Here is a 14,640-nt window from a genome sequence, read left to right on the forward strand (position 1 = left end):
CTGGGGGAAAGAAAACCTCCCCAACCCCCTCTACCAGCTCTTCCCGTGGAACGTAGCGGGGTCACCGTGGACTCTGCATGTGTTTGTCCAGAGGAGAGAGGAAGTGACTGTCATCAAGTGGAGTTGCCCAGTTTGCAAGGACACAGGGCACACAAAACAGAAAAAGAGCGTGCCGTGGGCATAGCACTGGAGAAAGCAGGGGTGGGGTGTGCTTGGGGGTGGGGGAGGGACCTTCCAGGGTCACATTCTGAAGTCTGGGGGCTTTGTCAGGAGAAATGGGAAGGCATGTGTGTGCTGTGGCTGCAGAGTCATAGGATGGTGTCGGGGTGCTCTGGAGAGAATAGATGGGCGTATTCAAACGTGTGTATACACATTTCCCACCACACTGTTCACAGTACAGGGAGAGGAGCCAGTTATGCCCCAGAAGATGCCCACATGAACAAAATGGGTTATTTTGTAGCCTTAAGGGAAGCAGTGCTACCCACTACACCATGGGCAAACCCTAAGTGAAGGAAGGCAGATGGCGGGCAGGGAGGATTTGACCAGACCACCCAGACATGGAACGCCTCCCAGAAGGCCGCAACTGTGCAATACCTAATGCTTAGCAACAGAAAGTGGACAGAGGTTGGATGGGGCTGGAGAGAAAGGGTTCATGACTTCTTACGGGACACGGTTTCCATTAAGCAAATGCTTTGGAACTAGGTGGAAGAGGGGTGTCTCAGCAGCATTGATAATTCACCAGGTGCCGCTGGATGGCTGGTTTTAAAACGCTGAATTTTAGAATACATGAACTTTGCCTTGAATCTAAAGTTTAACAAACCAGGAAGGGCATGAGGGTGCTGTAAGGAAAGAGAGGTGGGAAGATCCGAGCTTGGTACCCAAGTTTAAGATCACATGTTAGCAGTAGTAGAATCAACCATTTTTACAGTCCCTGTGTGGAAATGTGTTCCCCAAAGGAGTCGGGAAGAAAAAGCCTGTGTGATTGTGTGTGTGTGTGTGTGTCACATTTACTTTGACAGCTGTAGGAAGGAATCTATAAAATACCGTTGCATCCCAGAACATGCCATTTTAAAGACATGCTGGTCCCTCCATGTTTTCTCTCTCAGTCTGGAGTCTGAGTCGAGGCTGCAAAGGCCTCGTCCCAAATTGCCTTCAGGTGTCAGGGGAGGCGTGAGAGTTTAGAGCTTGGGGATGTTCTGTTCAAAGCCTCCAGCATCCGTCAGCCTGGGAGTAGTTTGTACATTCAGCTTAGATTCGGGGTCCGCCCAGCAGGCTCTGTCCTCTGCAGATGGGTGTGTAACCAGAAGAATGTCCTGCAGGAGTTAGCACAAGTCATGTGACTGCTAGTGAGTCACTGGGCTTGGTCACCGAGAGAAAGCAGGGCCAGCCTCATTCCCTGGCACTGTGGATGAACCATGCTAAGTGTATAAACCTTGTCTTCACTTTAAATTCATTTTATCCATACATCAGTGAGTTTATTTTCTGCATGGGCTGCAACCATAGCAGCTTTAAACAATTTATTCTCTCAGTTTAGAGTCTAGACATTTGTAACAATGTATCATCGGGGCCATTGTTCTCTCAGATGCCCGAGGAATGGTTGGTCCTGATCTCCCCAGTCTCTGGCGCTCCTGGCATGCTTTGGCTTGCGTCCGTCCGTCCGTCCATCCGCATCTCTCCAGGTTCACCACCTACCTACCTTTTCAGCATCTCTTCTCTCTCCCAACTGCCCTCCTTCCTTTCTCCTAAAAGGGCGTTTATCATCTCATGGAAGGCCGTGCCCGTCACTCAAATAGTCTTCTCAAGGCCTTAATGACATCTCTAAAGACCCTTTCCAAATAAGTTAATACTCCCAGCCCCCAGGACTCTCTGTGAGGGTATCATTTGCTCACCCCAGTCTAGAAAACCAGGAGTAGCCCCAGTATCAAAGTGGAAGGGCCGGTTGTAGTGGAGCCGAGGCTGCTGTGTGTGGTTCCCCTCGAGGCACCGTGCCTTCAAGGGCCCCAGGACAGTCTGTCCAGGTACCCCTGTGTCTGCATCTCCTGGAGATCTTCCTCTCGCAGACATGGAGCCTTCGGAACAACATCCTGCCCTCACCTCTGTCAGTTCCTTTTGAGTTTTTAAAACATTGTCTGGCGACAGGGTCTCACATATCCCAGGCTAACCTCCAGCTTGCTATGTAGCTGAGGATGGCCTTGAATTGTGAATGCTCCACTGCCGTCTCCCAGATGCTGGGATGACGGGAGTGGATCAGCTTGCCTGGGGGATGTGGTGCTGGGGGATCAAACTCAAGGTTATGTGTAGCTGGAGAACTTTTCTCCAGCTCCCGCCACCAAGTCCCGCCAGTCCCAGAGCCCACTTATAAAATAAACACACAAATTCTTACATTATTTAAACTGCTTGGCCATTAGCTCAGGCCTGTCATTGTCTAGCTCTTACTCTTATATTTAGCCCATTTCTATTAATCTTTACTTTGCCACATGGCTCGTGGCTTACCGGGATCTTCCCATGCGGCTTGTCATGATGGCGGCTGGCAGTGTCTCCCTCCCAGCCTTCCACTTCCCAGAATTCTTCTCCTTGTCCTGCCTATACTTCCTGCCTAGCCAATGGCCAATCAGTGATTTATTTACTGACCAATCAGCAACACACTTGACATACAGACCATCCCACAGCAGTTATGTGTGCTAGACAAGCACTGTATCAGCTGAGCCACACCCCCAGCCCGCCCCACAGAGCTGTCACCCTCACGCCTTTCTTCAGCCTGAGGGGAGGGATAAGCAGAGCCCAGGTAACTTCATGAGGTGACAAGGAATCTCGGATCTACTCTTGGCTCTGGAGCTCACCCACTGGGGGACTTTGGACAAGCCTCTCAATGTCCGAGTTTCATCTCTGCTTTCATTAATGGAGGTCATTAAATTATGCACATAAATCCAAGACTCGGGTGGGTGCTTGACTCCCAAGGCCTTTGTGTTTTCCAGCATGGGAGTTCTCCAAGGCCTCAGAGTCTGTGGCTCATCTTGTCTGGAGATACCTTCTGGAGACTGGCCTGTCATGTCCGGGCACACAGACTTGTGTTGTGCCTCTCTTCATTGTCATTAACTTCCCCTTACTTTTCAACAGCGACGCTGTCTTTGGGAGCAGTCTTGTTGTAAATGTTGTGTCTTTAAACTCTTCTCAAGGCCTGTGAGATGGCTCCGTGGGTAAAGCTGCCTGTTGCTGGACCTGATGGCTGAGTTAGATCTATGGGACCCACATAGTGGAAGGAGAGACTTCTACATGCATGCCCCTATGACACAAAAAATAAGTGAATAAAAATGTAACAGCTTTCTTAAAGTATTTACTAATTGACCTATATATCCAAAGGGCATTCTGAAGATGGCTATGGCCTGCCTCTTAATTAAGAAGTCCAGGAGCAAATTATAGTGAGATATTAGGGTTTACTGATCACCTCCTACCTCCAGTCCCTTCTTTGAACTCTCCTTGGAATCAGCTTTGCCTGTTCCTTCTCCACATTTCTGTCCACCCCCACCCCCACTCTGGAAGCTGCAGGTGGCTCAGGTCAGTCGCGGGTGTCAGTGGGTGTGGGACTCCCCTTTGCTACAAATCTCCCTCATCTTCGGTGGCTGCCTCCCAGAGAGCCCTTTTCTGGATGCTGAACATCACCTGCGTCATGAAGAAGCAACCGCAAACTGTTTGGTGAGGTCAGCAAACAAACTGTAAACAAAGTCTTCAGAGCAAAGGGAAAGGTGTTTGTCCTGTGTCCCCTCCTTCAGTCCTGGGCTCCCCCCCCCCCCCCCCCCCGTCTCTCCTTCTGTCTAATGCCATCCCTGACACCCCACCACCCTCGGAGACCCATCTCACTGCTCACTCTTGGTCCATTTAAAACAAACAGCCCCAGCCATTGTTCCTTCCCTAAGGAGACACCTGCAGGCTGCTGTCCCCAGGGACATTCTTCTGTCCCTTCTGGAAGGAGCCAGGCAGAAGCTGTGTCCTGGTTCTCACCACAGGGGTGGGAAACAGTCTCTGCTGTCCTTGCTTAGGTCACCCAGGCTTCCCTTTCCTGGTCTTCCTCCCATCAGTCAACACCTGCTGGTTGAATCTGGTCTTTACAGAATGTGTGGTGATGCCTGTTTTCTTGGGCACTGTTGGGGACCGTGTGCTGTCTGAAAGAGCTGCTGAAGAATCCGGCCCTAGTGAGACTCCATTAGGGCCCCCTGCCTCTCCGCGTAAACCTGTAGGGCCCCGTCCTGGCTTGCTGGGTTAATTTGGATAGGATTTAGGCTTGCTTTTAAACCCCTCCTGCTCAGCTCCTGGTATGTGGGAAATGGAGTCCTAACAGGATTCAGTCAAATCCTTTCCCTGGATTCTCTAAAGGATTAAAAACCAGTGGTTTTGTTTTAGCTGGCTTTTTAACTGATGAAAAACTGCTTTTTCACAAGGGAGTGGGGGTAAATGCTTAAGTCACATTAGAAACGTGTCCCATCCTTTTTGGTTGGGTATTTTAGGCAGGTTTTGTCACACCGTGAGCTGGTCTTGCTTTGGACTAGCCTGTCACCCAGAGAGAGAAACATAGGCTGGCCCATGGCATTCACACAACAGGTCTGGTCGTCACCTTCATGCTTTGCAGAAAAGAATGTGACGTGCCAAGCTCTTCCTTTCTTGTTCCGTGTGTCAGCACAGGCACGGCAGGAGTGACGATGGTCCACACCTTGCCAGAAGTAAATGGCGCCCTGTCTGACCTGCCTGTTCTGTCTTCAGACCAATTTAGGCTCTTTTTTTTTTTTTTTTTTAACTTTTTATGGGCACAAATATTTTTGAGAATTGGGGAAGGGAAAAGGATCAAGTCCCTCTGTTGATGTTCTGTGACCCAGGGGACAGGGAGCCACCATGGTGTCCTGACTTTTTATAATATTTTTTAACATTTACAAGTGAGCTCATAAATATTTAATTCTCACAGCAGGCCTGTAAAGTGGTCAAGGCCGTCACTACTGACCTCCATTTATAGAAGCAGCTACCTCGTGCTGGGAATCTGGAACTAATTAGCAACAGACTGAAATTAGAAAACAGGTCTCTTGATTCTCAGAAGATGGGGACACGTGGGAGCATGTACACATTCGTGCACAGCCATCCACAGTCTCATAATTGGCCTTGAAGTATAGCGTGCTGAAGAAGCTAAATTACTGCTCCTGCTGGAGTAAGCGGCCCGTCTCCTTAGTCGTCCGTTACACCTGCGCTCGAGACACACGTTTGCTACTTCATGGTTTTTACCACATGTGATGCCCCCTTGCTCACGGTCTGTTGTGTTTCCATGGACTCAGACCTAAGGGTGTTTTGACTTAGTCAGCTGTAGGCTACCAGGCCACCTGGCATGGCCGTCAAAAAATAATGCAGATAAATGATGTCTCCAGCCCATGGGCTCATTATCTTCACAGAGCTCTAGCCTGGGATTCTTCCCAGATTCACAGATACTCTGGAAGATCTCACAAGACAAGATGAAAACAGGACACTGGTCACGTCCCCTCATTCCAGACTATTGATGGATGGCTAGAACTAGAAAAATGGCTTCCTATTTTTCGTTCTCCTTTGGAGGTGGGGTCTTGCTGTGTTGCCCAAGATGGACTTGAACTGATGGGTTCAAGCAGTGTGTCCACCTCAGTTTCAGGAACAGGGGGACTATAGGATGCTACTATTCTACCACACCTGGCTTGAAATGGTTTCATTGTAAATGGGTTAAGCAGATAGCAGTATACCCACATAATGGAATATTACCTGGCCGTGTAAAAGAATGAAATACTGATTCATATTACACCATGAATAAAACTTGAAAACACTCAAAGTTAAGGAAAGAAACAGGTCACAAAAGATCGTGGGTCCTATGATTCTGTTTGTGTGACTATGTAGAACAGGCAAATGCACAGAGACAGAAAGTCATTTCATGGTTTCCAGCACTGGGAGGAGAAGGAAGTGGGCAGTGTCTGGTGATGGGCTTTTTGGTTTGGGGAGGAGGGGAGGAGCGCTGAAAACATCCCAGAGGTAGACAGTGGTAATAATTGCATGATTTTGTCAGTATATTACAAAATGCTGAAGTGCGTATTTTAATAATGTGAATTTTGTGATACCTAATTTGCATCTCCCCGTGAATGTATACATATGCGTGTATATAAGCAAACGTATCTGCTCCCTTTGCAAAGACATAGGATGACAGTTGGGATACTGTTACTCAGTGTCTACAAATGACTCTGGAATTTTAAAAGGACAAAAAGAAACACACACTTAGATATACACACATATCACATGAACACACACACACCCGGACACACACCCTGGCCGGATCAGTCGCCATCTTTCCTGCCTGTGCTCTATCTTCCTCCCACCATCATTCTCCCACAGTTTAACCAGGCAGGCCTGAGAGCCGAAAGGCACAAAAGTGAGGGTCACATTGATCACGTGTTTGCTGATGTCGTCATCTTTGTAGCCCAGGCTGGCTGAACTTGCTGATGTCATCTTTGTAGCCCAGGCTGGCTGAACTTGCTGATGTCATCTTTGTAGCCCAGGCTGGCTGAACTTGCTGATGTCATCTTTGTAGCCCAGGCTGGCTGAACTTGCTGATGTCATCTTTGTAGCCCAGGCTGGCTGAACTTGCTGCCGATTGGCTGGTGCTGGGTTCTTTCTCACTGTGGGAAGCTAAACTCCGGTTCTCTCTGGGGCCACTGGGCCCTTGATCCTGCAGGAGGAGGCGACTGATGTCAAGTCTTGAATGGAAAGTGACCTTGAGTTTAAACTCAACACAGGGCCTGTGCTGTGTCCGTACTGACACTGTTCCCAAAGAATAACTTCACCCCTTCCTTCTCAGCAGTGGGAGTTGCCCCACTTGGAGTATATCACTCAACATGGTAAATGGCTTGAGAAAAACATGTCTGGCCTCCACCCCCACCCCAAGCCACTCACTGTCTCTCTGGCACTGACTCTGGCGGAAGTGTGTTGCCAAGGGAACCAAAGACTGTTCACAGCAGTAAAGATTTGATATTTATGGAAAACTCACCCCATTTCCTGTCAGAACAAATGAGGAGCTTCCTTGTCCGGAAATGACAGTTTGAAAAGAATTTGTATTTATCTTGAGTTGAAAAGATGTTTTGTTTTTGAGAGTGATTTTTAACTTCAGAGAGTTAAGTCAATTGGACATTTTCCTTACCTTTCTTTGATTTTAAACATATGATTTGCGTTTACTGTTTAGTTTAAGCCACATTATTATAAAACATGCACTGTTTTCTTATCTGACTCCATCAGGTTTTAAGCTTAAGAGCTGTTATTTAAAACTGTTTCCATGCCAGCATGTTGATACACACTTTAAATCCTAGGACTTTGGGTAGAGGGGCAGGCAGATCTCTGAGTTCAAGGCCAACTATTATTGTTTTACTCTTTCTGGGGTCCTGCCACCCAGCTCCCAAATAAATCACACACAGACTCTTATTCTTACTCATGAATGCCTGGCTTTAGCTTGGCTTAGTTTCTAGCCAGCTTCCCTTAATTTTATTATCCCGTCTACCTTTTGCCTCTGGGCTTTTCCTTTTCTCTTACTTCTGTAAATCTTACTCTTACTCCACGGCTGGCTGTGTAGCTGGGTGGCTGGTCCCTGATGTCCTCCTCCTTCTCTGGCTACTTCTCTTCCTCCCAGATTTCTCCTTCTATTTATTCTCTCTGCCTGCCAGCCCCACCTGTTTCTCTCTCCTGCCTCACTATTGGCCATTCAGCTCTTTATTAGACCATCAGGTGTTTTAGACAGGCACAGTAACACAGCTTCACAGAGTTAAACAAATGCAGCATAAACAAAAGTAACACACCTTAAAATAATATTCTACAACATCAACCTGGTCTACATAAAGAGTTCCAGAAACCAGGGCTACATAGAAGACTGTCTCAAAATGCTGAGGGAGGGAAGACTATAGAGATATGGCTTTGCAGTTAAGAGCACTGGCTGCTCCTCCAAAGGACCCAGGTAAAATCCACAGCACTGATTCTTAAATGTCTGTAACTCCAATGCCAGGGAGATATGATGCCCTCTTCTGGCCTTTGCAGGCATTGCATATGTGTGATTGTGGTGGTTTGAAAGAAAATGTTCCCCAAAGGGAGTGGCACTATTGGGAGGTGTGGCTTTGTTGGAGCAGGTGTGGTCTTGTTGGAGGAAGTGTGTCACTGTGGAGGTGGGCTTTGAGGTCTTGTATATGCTTAAGCTATAGTGTCTCAGACCACTTCCTGTTGCCTGCAAGTCAAGATGTAGGACACTTAGCTCCTTCTCCAGCACCATTATGATAATTGACTAAATCTCTAAAAATGTAAGCCACCCCAATTGAATGTTTTTCCTTTATAAGAATTGCCATGGTCATGGTGTCTCTTCACAGCAATAGAAACCCTAACTAAGACAGAGACTAGCACTATTTGGATTTAATAAGGTAAGCTGAATTTTGAGGTTCAGCGGGAACCATTCTCTTTTGGGAAGAGTATCCCGTGAATCACTTGGAACTGCCAAGCAGGTCAAGGATGGCATATCCACACCCGTCACTACCAGCCTGCCTCCTCTGCTGGGCATTTTGTCTGCGCAATGCCCTCCCCTTCTTAAGAGCTTGTGACACAAAAGATGTCTCCTCAGGTGACCTACCCAGTGACCTCCATGCCATCTTGGCCTTGTGTGTTTGTCCACGTCACCTCTTTGCACAAGTGTGTCTAATTTGTGAAGATCGCACCATCCGAAGCTCACCCGGAGGGTTGCTGCAGGAGGGATGGGAGCATTTGGTCCCCTGGACCAGCCAGTCATCCTGGCCTCCTCTCTAGTCTCTCTTGCACTGGAAGCAGGCTCCTCCCACTGTGTTACACCTCACTTGCTGGCTTCCTGGATGCTGTGACTTCCTGCCTTTTGTCATGCCAATCCAGCAGATGGACCTGGTCCTGGGCTGCCAGCTAGCCAGGAGGGAAGGGGTTTGGGCCATAGCCCATCAAGCCTGGCAGGAATGAACAGGTGCGAGAATTCCTTCCCCTAAAAGCAGACTTTGGAGCTGTCTTACAAACTGTTCATAAGCTCTGTAACCCAGTGGTTCTCAACCTTCCTAATGCTACGACCCCTTAACACAGTCCTCAGGTTATGGTGACCCCAACCACAAAATTATTCTCATTGTTACTTCATAACTGTAATTCTGCTACTGTTATGAATCATAATGTACATATCTGTGTTTTCTGGTAGTCTTAGGCAACCCCTGTGAAAGGGTCATTTGACCCCCAAATGGGTCTCGACAGAAACATTGTAGCCAAACGTAAGGCTGTATGCATCTTGGAAACAGAAGTAGAATCTAGAACCTGGGGACTTGGTGTCACTCAGCAGTGAGGAAGGAGGACGAGGGCGGTTGTGTGACACACACTTCAGAGTCCATCCCTTTGGCTGCATTGGGAGCTGATCGCTTAGGCTCTGTCTCAGTGCCCTCAGCTAAAGTGGGGATAATAAGAATTACTCCCGACGGACATACCTCAGATAAGGAGTGAGCTGTCTGAGGCACTATCTGCCATATTGGGCCTCATGGGATGTTTTTGTGGTTTGTTGATTGTTCGTTTCTTGCACGTACAAAGGAAGAGACAAATTCTGTAAAGGCCAATAGCTTTAATAAGCCTGTGTGCCTTCTTAATAAGACTGGCTCCTCCTCCTCCCCTACTCTATTTACTCCTGAGGTGGTTATGTGTGATGATTTACAATGTGCCATTAAGAAGTTGGAGCAAGGGGTTGGAGAGCTGGCTCAGCAGTTAAGAGCACTGGCTGCTTGTCCAGAGGACCCGTGTTCAATTCCTAGCACCCACATGGTGGCTCACAACTGTCTGTAACTGCAGTTCCAGGGGATCTGACACCATCACATCAATACACATGAAATAAAAGCTAGATAAATTATAAAGTAGAAGAAGTAGGAGAAGGAGGAGGAGGAAGAGAAGGAGGAAGAGGAAGAAGAAAGAAGGAAGAAGAAGAAGAAGAAGAAGAAGAAGAAGAAGAAGAAGAAGAAGAAGAAGAAGATGATGATGATGATGTAGTTATTGAAACGAAGGCTCAGCAGTTAAGACCACTGGCTGCTCTTCCATAAGACCCAGGTTGTTCCCAGCACTCACATGGTGACTCACAACTGCCTGCCGCTCCAGTTCCAGGGACCAGCATCTTCTTTTGGGACTCCTCCCTGTACATGGTGTCCATAAACACATGCAGGAAAATACACATGCATGTAAAATAAATGACTTTTAAATTTGGTTACCAGCCATGATGATGCTTGAAAATGAAAATCCCTTAAACTGCTTAACTTGAGATTTCACATGCATTTATGCCCACAAGCTCAGTCTCTCGTTGTTCCAAAGAGTATTTTCTATTAGTCTTCATCAGCATCTAGCAGCTTGCAATGTGATAGTGAATGGTTCATTTTCACATTATGAATTTCCCTATGGCCTTCAGCCACAGACGTGAAAGATCACATGCCCCAACTTTCTCAGCACCCCACATGTAAAACAAACAGCTCTTTAGTTGCTTTCCTGCCCATTAATGTTCCTCTCCTCACCCTCCTGAGTCTAATCTGTTTAAGCTTCTGCAGACTTCTTGCTGCTCTACAGGTCTGTCCTCCATAATGCTGGTGCATCAACCTGACAGGCCTGTATTCATGGTGACGATGACGGATATCGAGGGTGACAATGAAGAGGTCGCTTGACTCCTTTGCTTCTTCAACCTTGGCTTCAGCACTGAGTCCCCTTGGAGCAGGTTTAGCCAGCTACTCAGTGATTGATACTCGTTCTATGTATGCAGAATTCACCCGTGTCAAGAATGATTCGGTGATCTTTGGTGACTTTATGGAATTAGGGGCCGTCATCACAGCCAAGTTTCTCAGCTTTTCTGTCACCCCTCATAGGTTCTGCCTTTGGCTGGGTTCTCCTCACCTGCTTTCTCCAGATCACGTCCACTGACGAGAACGGGCGCTGTGGCCTGTTGGAAAGGCAGTTTGTAGCGACGCTCCAAAGCCTGCCCACCCCTGGACGTTACTTGAGTCTCCAAACTCCACGTGGCAGTGACTTCTTTTATCCTTTTCGTGAGGAAACTCCCAAATTTGGATTTTTTTCTCTGTAAACCCAACCCAAGATCCCAGAGGTGGTTAAATGAGTAATTTCTGGACAAGAAACAGATAACACACGTTTAGGTGAGGTGGCAAGGTTGAAGATGGATCGGGAGTAAACCCAGCTCTAACGCCAAGGTTGCTTACGGCCATGTGACTGGGGCCCAGATAAGAAAGGGCAGGGTCCTTCACTCTCCTGACAAGCCTCTGGCTGCTTTTTGTGTCCCAAACTAGAGGTGCTAGGACTACAAGGTTAAAAGAATCATCTCCGATCCCGGGTGTGAGAGAGTCACCCGGATGTCATATGTACAGTATGAATTTCCAGTGCAATGTGTGGTTCATGTCCATTATCAACAATAGCATGTGTGCACTTACAATGCAATGGATCAATCTCATGTTAAGTGCTGTCACCACGACAAGTGTGTGTGTGTGTGTGTGTGTGCGCGCGTGCGCGTGCATGTGTTGTACTGCTGCCTATGGGACTAGAAGGGGACCTTGGAGTTTCAGGTGGTTGTGAGCTGGGACATGGGTACTGGAATCCAACTGGAGAGAGCGGCATCTGAGCAGCATCTCCAGCCCTCTGTCAGTTCTCAGACTCCACCCCAGAGAGCCTGCTGAGGGGTTCGGGCAGAGGCCTGGGGGAGTACTGCTGTAATGATGGGTAGGATGCCCACAGATGTCCCTGTAACGGAGGGTTTTGACTTTTTCAAAGAAAAACCGCACTTGTGCTCTGGCGAACACGCCTGTAATTATTAGAATGTGAAACTAATAGCTTTATCTTCGTGTCATAAGCTCAGCTACATTGCCAAAACTTTTATATTTCTTCAGCAGTGGTTGGGACTCTTTCCAACCAGCTTAGAGAGATCCCATAGGTACAGAAAAGGGTCTTTTGATACGCCTGTCATTATGACCCAGTAATCTCTCTGATTTTCCCTAAGTCATCTTAGTCTTGTTGAAAATGACCATAGTTATGGCAGAGTCTTGCCTCCGTCCTGAGGAAGGGTCCTTAAACGGGAGCTGCCTCCTCCTAGGAGACTCTCCTGCTTCTGCTTCGCTGCTTGTTCCCATGAGCCCATGACCTCACTTTCCACCACAGGTTCATCTGAGACTGCTGAAGAACGCTTTAGTTGAAAATGAGATAATATATATAAACTGCTCAGAGCATAGTAGTCATTTAGCACCCCCAACACACACATGCACACGCACACGCACACGCACACACACACACACACACACACACACACAGCACAGGGCTCAGCAGGTGAAAGGCTTGCTGCCAAGCCTGATGATGGTGGAAAGGGGAGAACCAAGTCCTGCAACTTGCCCTCTGACCTCCACACTTGAGCCATGATGCACTTCTACACACACGATAAATAAATAAATGTAAAATAAAAGTTGTAAACACAGCATCAGTTGTGTAAACACGTGCATCGAGCCAGCCTGACAAATAAGTCCTCCTTAGACAGCGTTTCCATCCACCAGCGCCGCAGAGTTCTGAAGTTTGGAATGCACGGCCAAAGTTGAGCTCAGTTTTATTTCACTTTTGCACAGAGCTTCGTAACATGTGTCTCCAAAGCAGCGACTTGGACAAGAAAGCTGTTTTCAAGCTGTGCTCGACACACACCTTTCCCTCTTCCCAAATCTAAAAAAAGACAATTAAAAGCAAGAGTCTCATTCCAAGGCCAGCCTGGGGGGCCATTACTGTCAGGTTTACAACGTAGTTAATTGTGAGCGGCTGTGGAGAAATGGTACTTTCCTCACCTGCAGTTAACAAAAGAAGAATGTCTACCCCCCTCCTTTCCTGGAACATGGACTGGCCCATCGTGGTGTGTTTAGTCAGTGAAGCAAGGAGAGGAGGCGTTCAGCGGACTTACGAGGCTGCCACAACTGTTCTAGTTTCCTGTGTGAGTCTCTGGAGAGATGTGCGTGGCTGCAGCCTAGCTTCTCAGAGAAGCCTGGTGTGTAAGCCAGCCAGGCAGCCAGGCAGGGGCCTCAGTCTACTCGGCTGAGGTCTGGCATTTCCAGAGTGTTCTGAGCTGGCAGCCCAGAGGAGTTCTGCCCAGAAGAGCTGAGGAACAGGATCAAACCCACAGGAACCCTGGCACAAGGTAAAGTGGGCATTGCAAAGGTGTCCTTTGCCTTGAGAGGCAGTTCTGGCTTCCTGGGCAAGCTTGGGAGCCACTGGGGACCTCCACATATTGGGGGCTGCATGGTAGCAACAGAAGCTTCTATTATCCTGAAATGCATTTTATTTCTTGTTTTTTCTGATGCTGCACAGTTGAACCATGGACCACCTCTCATACATAGAGCTCTAAAGAGACTAGACAGGTCCTGCCAGAGTACAGCATAGGGTGGTGACTAAAAAGAGGAGCAGTGTTTGGGTGCAATTACTCCTGAGGATTTAAAAAAAAAAAGCGTTTTAGGCTTTTGGCTTGGTTTTATGTGTGTGTGTGCGCTTTTGGGTTGCAGAGCTCTGTCTGAGGAATTTGCTTTTGAGAAAGAGAGGACTCCAGAGTCACGGTTGAGGGTATTTGGTCGTGAAGGTGACATGAAACCCTATTGTACTCGTTACTGCAATGTGTGAATGCTCTTCTTTAGTAAGTCTGGCCCATGACTGTCAATGAAGATCAATATGTTTGGATAGTATTCTTATTTGTTTCAGCTCGGGTGTGACCTCCCGCCACCTTTGGGCAGGCAGTGAGCAAAGTCCGGTCTTCGTAATAAAAGTAGTTTTTCTAAAACCCCAGCTGCTGGTGCAGTTGTATTCAAAACTTTATTATATTTTGTGTGGGGAGGGAAATGTTTTAAAGTGTGTTGTGCTAGCTCTGAAGAGGAAATGAGATGAGAAAGTTATCCCAACTGTGATAGAAATGGGGGAGAGCTCCCGGGATGAGTGAGGGTCAAGACTCAGAAGAAATCTGAGCTCTTCCGAGGCTGCAGAGGAATGTTAAGAGGATATGAAGTTGTTTAGATTACCCAAACACGTTCTGACAAGCAAATGAAAAATAACTAATTAAAATATAATTGTTGCTATTCTGTAATGGATCAAAAGGCTGGTCGGGTCTCGAGGTGCTTCGAGTAGCTGATTTTGCCAGGCTGGTTGGCATGAATTACTTTTGAGAAGGCTTTTGTGCCGGGCCTCTTGTAGAGCTGTGAATGGAAGCTGTGAGCAGATGTTTTAAGTGGGTTGCTTAGGCATTTTTATGGGTCAGTAGTTCATCTAACAGCCACAGGGAATGTGGCACCAGGGCCACAAAGGGCTTTCCCCTCAGCCAGCTGTAGCTTGTCTGAAAGGACATAGCAATCAGAGCCACCTGGGTCTGGTAATGTGCCTCCAGTCCACAGAGCCCTTCAGACCAAGGGTTTTCAGCCTTTGCACTGCTGACATTTTGGATGCAGTCATTCTTTGTGGCCGAGACTGTCCTGAGGGATGTTTAAAATCAGGTTTGGTCTGTACTTGCCAGGTGACCATAGTACCTCCCTCCCCAGCCACAACCTCAGATGCCTCCAGACATTGCCA

The 14,640-nt window shown here is 47.6% G+C and overlaps 1 protein-coding gene across 1 annotated transcript in view; it reads left to right on the top strand.

Moving 5' to 3' along the window:
* Positions 1-14,640, top strand: part of Ablim1 (actin binding LIM protein 1) — a 202,932-nt gene that overhangs the window by 108,251 nt on the left and 80,041 nt on the right. The gene's annotated exons all lie outside the window — the stretch shown is intronic.

The sequence above is a fragment of the Peromyscus eremicus genome, chromosome 1, assembly GCF_949786415.1.
Source record: "Peromyscus eremicus chromosome 1, PerEre_H2_v1, whole genome shotgun sequence".
NCBI classification, from domain to species: Eukaryota; Metazoa; Chordata; class Mammalia; order Rodentia; family Cricetidae; genus Peromyscus; species Peromyscus eremicus.